The sequence below is a fragment of the Hemitrygon akajei genome, chromosome 11 (genome assembly GCF_048418815.1).
Source record: "Hemitrygon akajei chromosome 11, sHemAka1.3, whole genome shotgun sequence".
In the NCBI taxonomy this organism is placed as follows: Eukaryota; Metazoa; Chordata; class Chondrichthyes; order Myliobatiformes; family Dasyatidae; genus Hemitrygon; species Hemitrygon akajei.
Genome location: NC_133134.1, coordinates 30144229 through 30161703, shown reverse-complemented (window position 1 = coordinate 30161703; position 17475 = coordinate 30144229). Strand labels below are relative to the sequence as shown.

The 17475-nt window shown below is 41.0% G+C and overlaps 1 protein-coding gene across 1 annotated transcript in view; it reads left to right on the top strand.

Moving 5' to 3' along the window:
- Positions 1–4071: 4071 nt before the first annotated feature.
- syt17 (synaptotagmin XVII) overlaps positions 4072–17475 on the top strand; it is a 115820-nt gene continuing 102416 nt past the window's right edge. The window contains exons 1-2 of the mRNA XM_073060539.1: positions 4072–4298; positions 8009–8153. The gene's annotated coding sequence lies outside the window, so the exon portion shown is untranslated. The remainder of the gene's footprint in view (positions 4299–8008; positions 8154–17475) is intronic.

Genomic DNA, 17475 nt, shown 5'->3' with positions numbered 1-17475 from the left:
TGAATCTGTCTCCATATTAACTTAATAACATTGTCAATCTTTTTCTGCTCTTCATGTCTGTTAAATTGTAGATTGGGCATTTTAATTTATTGCATCTCATTCCCAGTGACACTTATCTTTGGAAATTATTGTTATATCCCCATTTGGCTAGAAGGCAGTGTCCAATTTCCTCTCACAGCACAAAGATATATGGGTAAGCAGTTAATTGGTCACATGTACAATTGGCTGTGTGATCTCCTTGGGCCAGAAGGGCCTGTTAGCATGCTGGTTCTCTAAATTCTGTATATAACACCACATAATCAAATTTTATTTTCTTTTTATTTAGCAATACAGCATGAAATAGGCCCTTCTGGCACTTTGAGCTATTCTGGCCCAACAACCCCGTACAGTACAGGATGTAGCTAATAAAGTAACCGTGGAGTGTATATCTCTGGGTTCATGAAATACACCTAGGCCTCATATGGAGCCAGTGATCATTAATGGAGAATGTGTGGAGCAGGTTAAGACCTACAAGTATCTGGGAGTACAGTTAGACGAGAAGCTAGACTGGACTGCCAACACAGATGCCTTGTGCAGGAAGGCACAGAGTCGACTGTACTTCCTTAGAAGGTTGGCGTCATTCAATGTCTGTAGTGAGATGCTGAAGATGTTCTATAGGTCAGTTGTGGAGAGCGCCCTCTTCTTTGTGGTGGCGTGTTGGGGAGGAAGCATTAAGAAGAGGGACGCCTCACGTCTTAATAAGCTGGTAAGGAAGGCGGGCTCTGTCCTGGGCAAAGTACTGGAGAGTTTAACATCGGTAGCTGAGCGAAGGGCGCTGAGTAGGCTACGGTCAATTATGGAAAACTCTGAACATCCTCTACATAGCACCATCCAGAGACAGAGAAGCAGTTTCAGCGACAGGTTACTATCGATGCAATGCTCCTCAGACAGGATGAAGAGGTCAATACTCCCCAATGCCATTAGGCTTTACAATTCAACCGCCAGGACTTAAGAACTTTTTAAAAGCTATTATTAATGCTTTTTGAGATAGTGATTTAGATGCATATCATATTTTTTACTGAGTTAAGTATTGTATGTAATTAGTTTTGCTACAACAAGTGTATGGGACATTGGAAAAAAAGTTGAATTTCCCCATGGGGATGAATAAAGTATCTATCTATCTATCTATCTATCTTTAAACATAAAAGGCCTTTACTTGGCTTTTGTCAGTATAATTGGATAAGAGTGGCTGGCCTTGATTTTGTATTTTCCGACATGTGGACCTTTGCATCTTCAAGCTGAAAGAGTCGTGTAATGTGAAACCAAAATGGAGATGAATCTGAAATCCCTTTAACAGTATCCCAAAACAATTCTTTATGATAAAGATAGATCCTGACTAATCATGGAAGAGATTTAGGGGAAAACAGTTCATGCTGTAAATGCTTTTAGGAAAAATACAATACAGCAGTGAGGAAGAAGTCCTTTGTCCAAGAATATGGGACCATACTCTTCACACGAGAGATTCTATCCAGATTCTAGAGATTCCATCTACACACTAGAGATTCTGCAGATGCTGGAAATCCAGAGTAACACACACAAAATGCTGGAGGTACTCCACAGGTCAGTCAGCATCAATGGCAGAGAATAAAGAATCGACATCATGGGCCAAGACCCTTCAGGAAGAGTTCTTGAAGGGAGGGGAAACAGTAGAACCTAGAAGGTGATAGGTGAAGCCAGGTGGGTGTGGGAGGGAGGATGAAGTGAGAAACTGGGAGGTGTTATGTAGAAAAGGTAAAGGGCTGAAGAAGAAGGAATCTAATAGGAGAGGAGAGTGGACCATGGGAGAGAGGGAAGGAGGAGGGACACCGGAGGAGATGATTAAGCAGGTGAGGAGAAGAGGTAAGGGGGAGCCAGAATGGAGAATGGAAGAAAAGAGAAGGGGGGGGGGGAGAAATTGCTGGAAGTTAAAGAAATCGATATTCATCCCATCAGATTGGAGGCTACCAGGATGGAAAATGAGTGTGGCCTCAGCATGTCAGTAGAGGAGGCCGTGGATTGACATGTCTCAATGGGACCGAGGATTGGAATTAAAATGGTTGACCACTGGGAAATCTTGCTTGTAATGGGTGGAGAGAGGTGCTTAACAAAGTGGTTCCCCTCAATCTATAAAGGGTCTCACTGATGTAGAGGAGGCTGCACCAGGTGCACTGGATACAGTAGATGGCCCTGACAGACTCGCAGATGAAGTATTGCCTCCTCTGCAAAGACTCTTTGGGGCCCTGATGGAGGAAGTGTAACACTTAGTCTAGTTGCAGGTATAAGTGCCAGGAGACAGATTAGTGAGGAGGGATCAATGGACAAGGGAATCACAGAGAGAGCAACCCCGCCGAAAGCAAAGAGTGGGAGGGGAGGTAAAGATATGTCTGAGGGTAGGATCCCATTGAAGATGGCAAAGTTGTGGAGAAAGATGTCCTGGATGTGGAGGCTCATCAGGAGGTAGGTTAGGACAAGAGGAACTCCATCCCTGTTAAGGTGGCTGGAAGATGGGGTGAGGGAGAATGTCAGGGAAATGGGGGAGATGCAGGTGAAGACAGCATTAGTGGTGTAAAGGGAGATCCCATTAGTTGAAGAAGGAGGAAAGCCTCATCCTGGGATCAGCTGCAGCGTAGATGGAGTCCTGATGATCGGTCTCAGTTTGGAATGTTGATTTTTAAAAAATTCTTTCCATAGATGCTGCCTGACCTGCTGAGTTCCTACAGCATTGTGTGAAGGACAATTAGCTGGAGACTTCCTCAGGGTCGGATCCTATCAGGGATAAATCCTGATCAGAGATGGTTATGCAGTGGCAGTCAGGTGTAGAGGGCTTTAGACATGAGGAGAGCCAACGCTGAAGAAAGAGTTGAACATCAAAGTGGTGATTTTAAATCCTGCAAACAATAAAAGAGAGGACAATGGACAGCAAGAACTAAAAGTAATGTACAATTTCATTTATTGAGGATGAAACACAGAATCTTGATTCTCAGGAGAAAGAGATGCAGTTGAGATGGTAGAAGCAATGAAATAAGACAGAGGTGGTGCCTAGCAATGTTGTAATTTTGACATTAATAGTTTACGTTGTTTGAAGCTGAACTTAAGCTAAGTTAAGAAAGGAAGGGAGACCTTTATTTATATAGTACCTTTCATCACCATAGAATATCCTGAAGCACTTTGCAGCCAGTAAAGTCCTTGGATGTCTTCCCTGCATTTTTTCCATCTCTTTGCATTTTAGATCCATATAGAGAGTTGATGAGTCCCAGTTCAAATCTCATCCAATAACAGATTTTGAGGTGACCAGTACTTGATTCAGTCAGATACGGAAAGCTTTTGGTAATCTGTGGCAGGATCTTGAACAAATAGGATAATGGTGGTGATAAAGTTGAGGATAGCAGTGAAGACATAGACTGCCAGGAGCACAAATAGAAGCTGACCCTCTGATTGTGAACACTTTTGCTGAAAGGCATTGTATAGATAATTATTGTGGGTGGCCAAGAAAGGAATTATGGACTCCTATATAAATCTATCAACAACTTCAAGGGAGTCTGTTAATTTAAGAGAACTCTCGAAAGCTAAAAACCATTAAAGAGAGAAGTAGGGGTTTATCTTTCAACTGCAAAACACAGGAAATCCTTTCTCAGTATTATGCTTGAGCCACCGTCTCTCAAAGCCTGGTGATACTAAAATATACCAAAAAAAAAGCATCATTGAAATTATTCCAACTGCATTAACTGTGTACAATTTAAGACTCCCTTCTACAAAGGGAAACATATGCACCCTGCTAGGATAATGGTTATTTACTTCATAAGTAGATGATATATAATGTAAATTAGAAGCCACCACTTGTGTTCTCAGTGTGTGGTTTCATATTAGTTCCCTTTTTTTCCTAAAAGAATTGCGCAGGAGGAACAGATCTATGACACATTATCTGAGGCATTTCTGGCTTGCTGAAATATGCCAAATGTACTCACAGTACAGCCAACACATTTTCTTGAAGCAAACACATTTTCTCCTCAATATTTCTACAAAATCTTCATATTTTGCAAGAGATTGGACAGTGCAGCCTTCATTGAGAAGTTATCACACATGGGTAAAATGGATCAGTCTCAAAAGTAACCTATTTTTTAAAAAAATGAATGCTTATTTGTCTGGTTGAAAACTACAAAGTCATGATGTGAGCCGACAAAAATACAGCAGATTACATGTTGGACATGAAAAGAGCGGCTTTTTCCAGCTGGACCAGACTTCATATCATCTGAGATGCACAGTGAGACTTGTGTTTGTGTGTAAGTAGAGATTCTGTATTTGAAAATTTAAGGTTTCCAGTGTTTAACTGATTTTCATTTGCATTTCAATTGTCTCTGGTGGAGACACTCACAGTGACTGGATCTTGTCATTACATTTTGTAACACTATTTTCAGCATTTGTCCACCAGTCAATGTTGATGCGTTTTGCTCATGGCTTCGCAATCTTGATATCGCATTACTCAAAATCAATTCCCTTTATGTCCAGAATTGCAATCATTCTTCGTATGGACATTTCATTCTCCATCCTGTTTCCCCGATATTCCAGGGTCGTGTTGTTCAAACGCTGCATGGTCACCTTGATTAATTTTGAAATAACTGTGAAGCTTCTTCTTAGTCACACCGCTTCTGAAACGCAGTACATTGGCCACAGATATAGTCATAATCGGGATTAGTTTTTGCAGTGTGAACATTATAAACAATGGGGTGGATCGTATGCAGCACGGTGGCGTAGTAATTAGCACAACACTTTACAGTGCCAGTGATTAGGGCTCATTCCCTGCTTCTGTAAGAGGTTTGTATGTTTTCCATGTGAGAGCATAGGTTTCTTCCAGGTACTCTGGTTTCTGAAAACGTATATATTAGGGTTAGTAAGTTATGGGAGTACTATGTTGACACCAGAAGCCGCCAGCACATCTTCAGTGTTGGTTGTTGACACAGACTACCAACTTCACTGTATGTTTTGATGTTTCTTGGTACACATGACAAATAATGCTAATTGTTAAAGTTCATCATTGTCTTAAAATCAGACTGTTTACATTGATTTTCCTGGTCTAAGTATTTATTTGGACAGAGGCTTACAATTCATGAGCACATGCCTGATATTAGCCTTCTGCTCCTGTTAGCTATCATCCATCTTAGAGCTTAACAGGGCACCACAAACTTCCTCAGATTTCCCAGCTCACAGATGCATGAGACCCTCAACACCTACAAGCTGCTTTCTCCAACCATCCTGATTAAAATATAGGTTTGTTACTGTTATTGAGTGCCATCAAGTTGTCGTCAACCGATGGTGACTCTATGGATAGTGCAGTTGTCCATAGGGTTTTCGTCACAAGATACAGAAGTACATTGTCATGCGTGTCTTTCACACAGATACTACTGCTGCCCAGGTTGGGCAACAACAAAAGGGCCAATATATATTCATAAAGGTAATTCATTACTAACTTTCCAGGGGTAGTTAGGGAAAATCAACATGATTTTGGCAACATTGCCCATATTATGAAAAAAAAGAATATATTTTAACAAATCTGCCAGATAATTCTGTGCTGGTTAACCTTTCACAAGTATAGTGGTCTATTGAAATAAACAGGAGCAGGTTAAGACCTACAAATATCTGGGAGTACAGTTAGACGAGAAGCTAGATTGGACTGCCAACACAGATGCCTTGTGCAGGAAGGCACAGAGTCGACTGTACTTCCTTAGAAGGTTGGCGTCATTCAATGTCTGTAGTGAGATGCTGAAGATGTTCTATAGGTCAGTTGTGGAGAGAGCCCTCTTCTTTGTGGTGGCGTGTTGGGGAGGAAGCATTAAGAAGAGGGACGCCTCACGTCTTAATAAGCTGGTAAGGAAGGCGGGCTCTGTCCTGGGCAAAGTACTGGAGAGTTTAACATCGGTAGCTGAGCGAAGGGCGCTGAGTAGGCTACGGTCAATTATGGAAAACTCTGAACATCCTCTACATAGCACCATCCAGAGACAGAGAAGCAGTTTCAGCGACAGGTTACTATCGATGCAATGCTCCTCAGACAGGATGAAGAGGTCAATACTCCCCAATGCCATTAGGCTTTACAATTCTACCGCCAGGACTTAAGAACTTTTTAAAAGCTATTATTAATGCTTTTTGAGATAGTGATTTAGATGCATATCATATTTTTTTACTGAGTTAAGTATTGTATGTAATTAGTTTTGCTACAACAAGTGTATGGGACATTGGAAAAAAAGTTGAATTTCCCCATGGGGATGAATAAAGTATCTATCTATCAGAAAGGAACAGCTGCTGTGATAGTGGTGGATAGACCTATTTTGATCAAGAGACTGCAGAAGCTGGAATCTAGAACAGCAAACAAAGTGCCGGAAGAACTCGACTGGTAGGGCAGCATCTGTGGAGGAAAATGGCCATTCAACCTATTGGTGAAGATTCTTCTTCTGGACTGAAGGATAAGTGGAAGCAGCCAGAACCAAAGGTGGAAGGAAGGGGCGGAGCAAGAGGTAGCGGGTGATAGGAGGATCCAGATGAGGAGAGGTGATAGGCAGATGGAGGAGGAAATGAAACCGACTCTGAATAATGTTTCAAGTCTTGAGATCCTTCATCAGAACATATTTGAGACTCTTTATTTTGACAATGGGTCTCAACTTGAAGCTTTAACTTTGTTTCCCGTTTTACAGATATTGCCTGACCTGCTGAGTGTTTCCAACACTTTCTGTTTTTATTTCAGATTTCCTGCTCTTACATGTTCTTTTTAATTTCCCCATAATAATGAAATGTTTATTTTGGAATTGTATTCATAAATCTCAAATAAATATGAAGTGGAATTCACCAATGAACATTTTTGTAAAGTCAATTGTGAACATTAATGAGGTCTGCTTAGAAGAGGAGCTATAAAAAGTGAGATAAGTAATCAGATGAGGAGGAAACGAAGATTGTGGACAGGAAAACAGTGATAGGTATGAGGAAGCAATCAACCAACAAAAAGCTATTGAAAAGTTATTGAGAATAACCACAAAATAAAGAAATAATAAACATTTGAAAAATATAATCCTCATAGCAGGGAATATTAAATGAATGATACAGCTGCAGATTAATGCATTGGAATCTTCACAAGCATATCATTTCTTATCTTAATCATTGTGGTCATCTTGCCTCATCCGTTGAGTTGTGCTGCATTTCATTTGACATCTCGTTGTTTTAAAGGAGTATGCTAAGCAGGAAAGGTTTATTGTAACCATATGCCACAATTGGTTTTTCTTAATGCTGACTATTCTCCCAGTTCAACTTCATCAGTTAAGTATAGTATATTTTACAGCCCCCGTGATCACGTGTGTGTGTTTGCTGCCTAATATCAAATTAAACAATGCAGTGGCTCCATAAATCCTAAACGGAAACCTTTGCCTTGCAGATTACTGCTAGAAAGTGCCTTGATGGATTATAAATTAGTTTTATTTCTATTAAAATGCATGAATGGTGTATTTCTTTCACAGAGAGAACTGCATTTTCCTGCACTTAGTTTCCAAAAACCAATGGGCCAGATTGTATTTAGGTTTATCTGGTGCTCTGTAAAGAACCACAAGCTATATTGTCCCTGACTTCACTCACAGTGCAAAGAAATGCACAATTTGGAAACAAATTGGAAGTCAGATGCTAGTGCAGCTGCAGTAAAGTGAGAAACCAGATGTGAAGTGCTTCAGCTTTAGGTAAGTAATTAGCATTTAGTGAAGCATTTACCTGAATAATCACACTTTACTTATTTTACTTAATTCTAGTTAATGTCCAGAACTTGAATCTGTTCTCATTCTTTTTTTTTTGCTTTTAATACTTCTTCCTTTCTAAGCTATTTTTCTCTATATGAATGGTTTACATGAAAGGATGCTCTGACTATCAGAGGTCTTTTGAAGCAGTTCGTTGACCTATGACAGGCAACATGGGGCAAAGGGAATGGAGAGGATGCCGCCTGACTCCTAGTTTTCTCTTGCAGCCTTCTCCACTTTGAGGGATGATTCTCGGGTGTGGAGGGTTACACTTGGCTGGTCCTCTCTGTCCATAAGAAGGAAGTAAGGGCAGGCAGGCAACAAGGGCGGTGAATTCAGGCAGCAGGCCGCATCCAAGATGATCGGGGTATTGTAAGTACAACTTACCACTCTATAAAATCAGCTTCTGTGACAAAAATGACCAACTTTAGCCAGCCACTTAAACTAAAATGGATGATCCTTAAAATGCAGACATCTGTTTCCTGTTGGTTGCCAAACCATAGACTGTGACAGTAACTGGGATTGTGAGATGGTGCCAGGACTTTAGTTCTTTTGAAATAGATATGTGGAGTCTCTGACCAGTGATCCGTCAATGACTAAGGGCTCAGTCTGGGGCCTTTAGTTAGAATTACTGGCAGCTAACTCAAATTGTGATTTAATTAATTTGGAATGACTATTCATTAATATTAAATGAAAACATATTTTCTTTGATGGCCCAAAATGCTTGACAACAAATTTGTGGCTCTCATTGGGATACGTAATCAAACCTGCATGACCATGCCTTAGTAACATAATGCAGTAACTAATGATCTGGAATTAAATTGCTGTGAATTAAATCGAAAGCACAACAGCACCTCTAATTTCTTAGGAGTGTGCGGAGATTCAGCATTACATCTAAAACTTTGACAAACTTCTATAGACGTGTTTTGGAGGGTGTACTGACTGGATGCATCACAACTTGGTATGGAAACATGAATGCTCTTGAACGGAAAATCCTACAAAAAGTATGGACGTGGCCCAATCCATCACAGATAAAACCATTGAGCACACCTACTTGAAACGCTATTACAGGACAGCTGCGTTCATTATCAGGGATCCCCACCACTCAGGATGTGTTCTCTTTACACTGCTTTATCAGGGAAAAAGTACAAGAGCCTCAGGACTCACACCAGCAGGTTCAGGAGCAGTTGCTACCAATCAGTCATCAGACTCCTGAACCAAAGGGGATAACTTCACTTGTCCCATCATTGAAATGTTCCCACAACCAATGGACTCACTTTCAAGGATTCTTCATCTCATGTTCTCGACATTTATTGCTTATTTATTACTATTGTTTCTTCTTTTGCATTTTGTTTGGTGGCTTCTGCATGCTGGTGGAACACCCCACATGTGTGGTCTTACATTGATTCTGTTATAGTTATCGTTCTACAGATTTGTTAAGTAGGGCCACAAGAAAATGAATCTCTGGGGTTGTATATGATTTTATATATATATATATATATATATGTACTTTGATAAGAAAAGTTACTTTGAACTTTGATTGTCAGTGCCAGTTTGAAAAGTCTTGACTAAGGTGCATTGCTGATGTTAGTAAAACAGAATTATTCTGTGCTAGAAATTCTTGAGCTAATTAAATTGCCATTATAAATCAGAATCTTACCTGCATCGTGTGGGGCCTGGAAAAAATGACCTGGCACCTTTGCACGATGTGTGATGCATATTATGCATGCTAATTTTCATTTATAGATTAGATTTATGCAAAACATTTCAGGTGTTGCCTCACCAGGGTACTATATAATTTCAATATTTACACTGGCAACATTCAGTGGCACTAACACTGCCAAGCTCCACTCCATTAATATACTGGGAGTTGCTATGAAGCAGAAACTCAACTTTACCATCCACATAAATTCTGTTGTCATGAGAGGAAGGGTATCCTTTAGAGTGTGACTCACCTCATGACACCCAAGTCCTTTCCACTATCTATAAGGAAACAAGGCAGGTGTATGTTGGATTACTATCAGTTGTCTGAGTGAACGCAGCACCAACATCTCTTGAGAAGCTCCAGAAAATAGCAGTTTACTTGCTAGGTACCCCATTAATAGCCCTAAACATTCAGTTTTTCATGATTGGTATGCATTAACTGCAAAGTACCTCATCTGTAATATACACTACAGGAGATTGGCCACAGTAGCTGCCAAACCCAGTCGATCTACCATCAGGAAAGGCAAGAGAGACTGAGACCTGAGAACACCACAAGCTGCAGGTTTTCCTTGATATTGCACAACATCCTGACTCGGAAATATTTCACAGGCCCTTAGTTATCAGTGGGTCTAAATCATGGAATTCTCTACCCAGCAGCAATGTGAGATTCAACATGCAGAATATTTGCCCTAGGGTTGTCAATGTGATTTTGCTGATTTTGCAAGTAGGAATTTCTAGAAGAAATTAATCCGTTTTAACAAGTAAATAAAAGGAAAGTTTGCTTTTCAATAGTTCAATAATGCAGTATCCAATTGTTCAGAGATACAATTGTTTTGGTTGCTGGCTTACTGGGTGTGGGTTCTTGTATTCCATTAACTCACTTGGACCTTGGATCCGATGCTGCCTTTAAGACATCTGAGTCCCAGCCGCTGCTCCCCCTTCAAACTCATCAAAGTGTCCTTTCTCTCACTCCCTTTAATCAAGCAAATCTCAACGTTGTATAATTCATGCATTCTTTGATAATAAATGAATCTTGAATCTTGAACCTTGCTAAAAATTGTGAATTAAAAGTATCTTGGTGTATAAATGTTTGAATAACATCTAATAATCTTGAAAATCTGCCTGTCCAGCACCACCAAGGTCCTGAGCAAGTCAGATTAATAGGTTTTATAGTATATAGCACATTCATGTGCCCAAGACATCGCAGAATGCTTTGTAACCAACTAATACATTTTCATGCGTAGTCACCATAGTAATGCAGGAAACTAATTTTCCCTAATAACAGGAACACAATAATTTCCAGATTGTTTGTTTTTAGCTATGTTGATTGAGGCATAATTATTGTGCAGGATACAAAGATAACTTATTTGTACTTTCTTATACCATACCATGAGATCTTTTGTATATCTAAAAGAGCAGTTGAAATGTTTACTTAATATCTCATTCAAAAAGCATTACTCACACAATAAACTAATAGATGGTTAATATTATTTACTCTTTATTGTATTCAATCAAGTATTTATTTGTGCTACCATTCTCTTCTAGTGAATTTAGTCTAACCATTCAGATATTTTTTGAATGTAAGTAGCTCCTAAGGTCAGGGAAAGCAGTCAAATCTCAGACCAGATGATGAAGTATTTACCATTAAACGCTGCATTGTGATTATGTCTACATGTGTGATAATGGGATTATCCACCACTTCCATGCTCAAACTTTGGGCTCTAGGTTCTGTGCAAATACCTGAGGCCGTTTTGTGTTTTGTTTCGTAACTTCAAAACATAAAACTAGTCGAAAGAAAAACATGGAGCTGGGAATAATGTGTGTTCTCTAGTTTTAGTTTTACTTTAGTGAGGCGCACACATATAACATGATGACATAATGATGTATGCCATTCACATACTTTTATATATAACCTGTAATGAATTATGTCAACAACAAAGAAGACTTAAAGAAACAATACAGTTATAATATTACTCAACTATTACTGAAGTATTAAGTAATGTAAATATACAATATACTATATAATGCAACTACAATACAAACATCCACAGCATAGTAAATTTTAAATTGTCCCATTCAGGCGTAAAGATTTAATCTCTGTGGACAATTTCTTACTCTGTGGGATGGCATTGTTCCTGACTGGGGGAGGGGAGTGGCAGGGGTCACTCTGATTGACAGGTGAGACTGTGGTTGTTGAACAATCTCAGGTTCTGCTGCCTCCTCTGGTGGTTGTAGGAGTTGACTCTGTGACAGCAGGAAGGAGTTCTGACAGCTCTGGACATCTCTCTTCTCTAATAATTGACTCTGCTCTCCTCAGCTGATCGATATGTTGCCTCCAGATGATGTCAGATGCAGTCTGAAAGGAGAGCCTCCAGTTCCATCCTTAATCTTTACAAGTACCCACTTTTCATCGCCTCAGTAGTCCCTTGCCAGGACTGCCTGGCCAGGAGTGAAACATCAAACCTCCTTGTTTGAGGAGCCCTCAATTTGTCGCAGCTGTCTGCCCTGCAAACTCTGTCTGAGATTGGGTTTGGGCAGGTCCAAGCATGGCATAATGGATGACCCAGGAAGAGCATAGCTGGAGGGTTGTTGGTTGTGGAGTGTGCTGCATTGTGATATGCAAGGAGGAAATTGGTGATCTTCTGATTCAATGCCAGTATAGTGCATTCTGCTAACATTGCTCACAGTGTGTTCTTTTCACTCTGGACAAACCTTTCCACCAAGCCACTTGTAGCCGGATGGTGCAGTGCAGATGTAATATGTCTTATTCTATTCATTTTCAGGAATGACTGAAACTGTTCCCCAACAAACTGTGGTCCATTGTCGCTGACTAGAAGTTCCGGAGCTCTTGAGAAGAGGCTTCTCAACACATCTACATAGTGCGAGGCTGCAGTGGAGGCTATTGGGAACGCTTCTGGCTACTTTGTAGCTGCATCCACTGCTACTAAGAAAGTTGTGCCCATGAATAGTCCAATAAAATCCACATGGATCCTCTGCCAGGGTAATGCAAGACTTTCCTGGGATGGAGAGGCGCTGCTATTGTTATCCTCGGGACGTGTTAGCATCCCAGTCAATGCATGGCAAGCTGCTCAGTCTGCTGATCTATCCCAGACTTTTTATTTTGAACAGGCCTAGATGACTGGCATGTTGCTCCTCCAACATTTTAGCTCTCATCTTGGGTGGTAAAGCAACACTTAATCCCCACATAAGGCAATCTCCATCAAGGGCAAGTTCACTGGTAAAAATGAGGGGACTGGAATTTCTGCTGCACACTTCAGCCATTTTGTTCAGCCATGTAGTTCTGAAATAACGTGGCATCTTTTCTGGTTTCCCTTTGGATTATCTCTGCTGTAATAGGGAGACTTTCGATTTGCATTAAGGAGAATACCAAGATAAATGCCCTCTTTTGTAAATTTTTCAGTGACTTTCTTTTCCAAGAGTAATTGGAGCAATCTATCAGCATTTCATGAATAGATCATTAATTTGATCTTGCTATTGTGTCCTCCAAGAAATAGAGCCCATCTCTAATTCATGCTGCTGTTGTTAGAGGAAAACCATAATGTGGATAGAAAATGAACACCGATGGTTGATAACACACAAAATGCTGAACCCTTCAATAAGACTGCCTTATCTATTCATCAGCAGTCCCGATGAAGGGTTTTGGGTTGAAATGTCAACCCAAATGTCAACTCTTTTCCACAGATACTGCCTGGCCTACTGAGTTCCTCCAGCATTTTGTGTGTATTACCTTCATTTCCAGTATCTGCAGATTTTCTCTTGTTTGTGACCAGTGAATGATGATCAGTAATGAGGGCAAGCTTCTCTTCCATACAGTTACTGGATGAAGCGTTTTACACCACAAACCAGATTCAAGGCCTCTCTGTCTATCTGTGCATAATTTTTCTCTGCAACGGTAAGGGAACATGATGCAGGAGCTATGGGATGTTCACTTCCATCACTCGTAACATGTGACGTGACTGCACTTATACAATAAGGCAGCCTGAGTGCAGGGGCAAAGTGATAAAGCCCTTTGTGAGACTTTATGGTGAGAAACACTTTGGACTCTTCTTCCATCTGTAGGTAGGCCTTAGTTAAGTCCATTTTGCTGAAGCGTTTCCCTCCAGAAAGGTTTGCAAACATATCCTCCATCCTGGACAGATGGTATTGATCTACTTTCAATACTGGGTTGATGGTGACCTTCAAATCACCAGATATCCTGACAGATCCGTTCTTCTTGACTACTGGGACCACTGGCATTGCCCATGGGCTCCACTCAATCTAGAAAGAATTCCTTCAGCCTCCATGCAGTTTAACTCACTGGCTACATTATCATGGATGGTATAAGGAATCAGATGGCTTTAGTAAAGCTTGTGTGTGGCATTTTCACTTAACACTATTCTACCCTTGATAGCTTTAGTTTTCCAATGCCATCCTTGAACATTGCTGTGGCATCATCCAGTACCTTTTTTAGTTCTTTTTCATGCGGGAGTGTGACATGCAAGTGGTGGATGGATCTCCAATTAAGTTGTGGTTTATCAGTCAACCATGTCCCTAGAATGCCAGCCCAATGTGGCTTGATGGTAGTTGTATTTCACTGTCACAAATGTCATTCCCACAGGGTTATCTTTTTTCCAGTGTAAGTTCTTAGCTGGATATCTGCAGGCATCAGTTCAGTATTTTTGAAATGTCCTTCAAATGCATTTTGTGGAATGACTAAAACAGCCGAATCAGTGTCCAATTCCATTTAATTAATTTGCCATTCACTTCTGGTGTAAGCCATATTGCTTGTCTATTGTTAGCTTTCACATTGTAAATCTCAAGACTATCCAGTTCTGAACTAATTAAACTACTAATTTAAACCTGACTAAGTTCATTTCCTCTGCTCATACAACGTCTACATTCCTGCATTCCCTATTCATTCATATGCCTAGCTCAGAGCCTCTTCAACACCTTTATTGTATCTGCTTCCACTATCATCACTAGCAGTGCATCCTAGCTACCACCACTCTCTGTGTTAACAAATTTCCCCTCAGATCTCCTTTGAACTTACTCTCTCTCACTCTAAATGCATGCCCTCTCGTATTAAGACATGTTGAACCTGGGAGGAAAATATTGGCTGTCTATCATACTCTTCCATACTCTTATAAACTTCTGTCACATCTCCTTTAGCCTCTGCCACTCCAGAGAAAACAACGCAGTTTTGTACAACCTTTTCTTATAGCGCATGCCTTCTTATCCAAGCAACATCCTGACAAACCTCCTCTGCAAACTCTCCAAAGTCTCCACATCCTTCTCATAATGGGGCAAGCAGAACTGAATGCAGTACTCCAGGTGCAGCATAATTATAGCTTCATAAACCTGTAATATAACTTCCTGACTCTGGAATTCAATTCCTTGACTAGTAAAGAAAGCGCGCCCAATGACTTCTTTACCACCTATCAACTATTAATAGAGTGTAGGTTTGATCTCACAAGGTGGAACACCTCAAATTTGACAGATTAAGCACTAGCTGCCATTTCTCCACCTCTATCTGCAAATGTTCTAGATTCCACTATATCCTTGGGTAATCTTGTACACCATCTACACCACCACCAACCTCTATAGTGTCTGATTACTTACTAACCCATCCATCTACATTTTCATCCATAGTATTTACCTATATCACAAACAGCAGTGGTCCTAGTATAGAGCACTACTAGTCATGGTTCTCCAGCTAAACTAATTCCCATCGACCATTACCCCCATCTTCTCTGGCAAGTCAGTTCTGAATCTAAGGTATGGATCCCACCCACCTTAATCTTCTGGATGAGCCTACTGTGTGAGGGACCTTGTTAAATGCTGTTTTTATCATCCTTATCTTGTAAGAAAAAAACACGGACATCACAAAATCAAAAACACTGTTGATGCTGGAATCCTGAAATAAGGACAGAAAATATTGGAACCACATCCTGCAGGTCAGGTAGCACCTGTGCAATATGAGCCAGAGTGACCATTTCAGTTGATGACCTCTCACCACAAAAATAAACTTTCCCGCTCACCCTGTCTCTCACATGTAAGCTAGAAGGATGAGAAGAATAAAGAGGTAGTGTAATTGGAGGAGAATATTTCACCATTGTAATGTTTCATACCTCTGACTGGCCAGTCTTCAATAATAGTAGCCCTAGTGTTGGAAAGGCCTATCTTCTCCATGGTGGAAAGTTGAATCAAATGTGCTGGAGATCTGGCACTTACGCCAGCACATTTGCTTCTTCTCATCCTGATGGTCACCTTGCCTTGAAAGTGAGAGGCAATGTTGCATGATGCATCTGTTACATTGATGTGTTTTTTATGACTGAATGGCTGGAATTTGTAAAATCAGTGAGGAATGAGTCTGAGGATCACAGTACATGAGGGTGCAGTGGAGGACATGGATGTTTGATATAAATCCTGACTCATAGGCATTGCTGATAGGTGAGTGATGGGTAGTGTGTATGTTAGACGTGCTGTTAACGAGATATGGCAGTTCAAGTGCATTCAGTGACTTTGACCGTTAGTCTTCCTCCAGCTCTGTACCCAAGACCCTGGAGCTTGGCTTCCAAAAACTGTGTGTGTGTGTGTGTGTGTGTGTGTGTGTGTGTGTGTGTGTGTGTGTGTGTGTGTGTGTGTGTGTGTGTGTGTGTGTGTGTGTGTGTGTGTGTGTGTGTGTGTGTGTGTGTGTGTGTGTGTGTGTGTGTGTGTGTGTGTGTGAGAGAGACACCTCCCAATCCCTGCACAGATGGTACTCTTTTACCTTTTACCTGTGTCTCAAACCCACGCTGATCTGTGCAGTACTATTCTTCATTGTTTCACAAATCGGAATGAATGTCAGAATGTTTGCCATCGCTTGTTATAGCTGAATGAACACCTCTTCTTTAGGAAGTGTAAATTGGTTTGAAGACACAATAGCCATTCAGGATATTGCATTCTAGTGTGCAGTATGGTTATAATTAGCTACGGGCAGCAATCAATAGGAAAGCAACACAAAATTCATATGCTGACTGCACAGAAGTATTGAGTGTGGTTTGATTACAGATCACAGTCCCTGCTTTTGTTATCTACCTAATACAAATAACACTTTGTTCAAAAGAGTCCATTTGCTGTGCCTTAGTAGGAGTGCTGCTTACTGGATGTTCTTTTGTTTTTTTACACTATTCTCTGTAAACTTTAGAGAAAGTCGTGCATGAAAATCACAGGAGATCAGCTGTTTCTGAGATACTGAACACCCCCCCCCCCCCCCCCCACATTTGGCTGATTAGGTATTTGCCTTGTGTGTGTATGCGTTGTAACAATACAAGTGATACTCTCTTAGTAGTTGTACTAAGCTCTGGTTTAAGATGGTGCTACTGAACATGGGTGACTGTTGGTTCTCAAAGCAAGAAATTCAACTAACCGCTCTGTTACTAACAGTTTTTATATGGAAAATTGTGGTAACTGATCACCGCAAGCAAAGAAGGGGTGAACGAAGGTGAGGCAGATCGGAGGGTCCAGGTGTGCGGGTGCGAGACAGAGCTGGACTGAGGTCAAGGCATGTTCCAGGAGAAGACGGGGTTGGAACTGGAGATGCAGTTGGAGAGAAGCAGGAGTGGAGCTGTTTCGGAGCCTATCCGCCGAAACCAGAGGCAAGGTTTGATCCGACTAAGCACCGCACCGATTTGGAGAGATCAAGTACGGACTGGAAGCGGCCCGGAGCATATCGTAGTGATGGGGCCTGGGCCTGGGCCTGATTTCAGGGAACGAGCTGGTGCTGACAATTCAAACACAAGGCCAGATGGACCGAAAAGGCAAAGTGCTGGGACTGGAGGTAAGAATTGAGCCGATTCTATTCCTGGATGTTTTACACTGCACTCTTTGGCGATGAAGGCCGAGGCTGTGTCATGCCTGTGAGCTTCGCAACAATTTGCCTCTGTGTGAGGAACTGAGCCTACTCTGGCTGCTCCCGGTTTCGGGTTTATGGACTCAGTTTCATTCTGAA